This window comes from Carlito syrichta, unplaced genomic scaffold (assembly GCF_000164805.1).
Source record: "Carlito syrichta isolate Samal-C Ts95f unplaced genomic scaffold, Tarsius_syrichta-2.0.1 Scaffold308154, whole genome shotgun sequence".
In the NCBI taxonomy this organism is placed as follows: Eukaryota; Metazoa; Chordata; class Mammalia; order Primates; family Tarsiidae; genus Carlito; species Carlito syrichta.
This window is the reverse complement of record NW_007252250.1, coordinates 268,680-269,656: the sequence shown is the minus strand read 5'-3', so window position 1 is coordinate 269,656 and position 977 is coordinate 268,680.

Genomic DNA, 977 nt, shown 5'->3' with positions numbered 1-977 from the left:
ATCCACTCACCTCAGCCTCCCAAAGGCGTGGGACTACAGGCTGAGCCACTGAGCCCAGCTTTACGTGTATCTTATTGGTTCTGTTCCTCTAGAGAACCCTAACAGCATACACTCACAGCTGTTTTAAGCTGTATAAAAATAGGAAACAAAGTTGGGCGCCGTGGCTCATGCCTGTAATCCCAGCACTTTGGGAGGCCGAGAAGAGGGGACTGCCTGAGTCCAGGGGTTCAAGACCAGCCTGGGCAACTTGACAAAACCTTGTCTCTACAAAAATCAAAAAATTAACTGGGTGTGGTAGCATGCACCTGTGGTTCCAGATACTTCGAATGCTAGATGGAAGGATCGCCTGAGCCCAGTAGGCTGAAGCTGTGGTGGCTGTGAGCGTGCCACTACACTCCAGCCTGGGTGACAGAGTGAGACTCTGACTAAAAAAAAAAAGGAAATTGGGTCCACTTTAAAACAAAATCTCAAAGATGAAAAGAGAAGGTTGGCAGACCCAAAGAAACAAACTCAGGACTGAGGTAAACTAGACTGTGCAGCAAATATTCCCTTCCTTTCATTCCATCTCTGTGAGAGAAAGACGAAGTCCGACAAATTTGGTTCGCGAACCATCATGGCTTTATATCTCATTGCTATCACTACAGTCACCCTCAAAGTACTTCCCTTGGGAAGCTCTGCACCGATGCCAGCACCTAGTCCACCCATTAAAGCAATTTTGGACCTCTTTTTCTGGAATGGTCAACAGAGCTGTCATCGTATTGCACTTCATGCCCTGAATACCATCAAAATGTCTTCCTTTCAATATTTCCTTTATTTTAGGGTAAAGAAAAAAGTCATTGAGGGCTAGATCAGGTGAGTAGGTAGGGTGTTACAATTGTTATTTCTTTTTCTTTTTCTTTTTTTTTAGTTGGAATCTCACTCTGTCGCCCAGACTGGAGTGCAGTGGCTGCTCCCGGCCACTGCAGCCTCGACCTGCT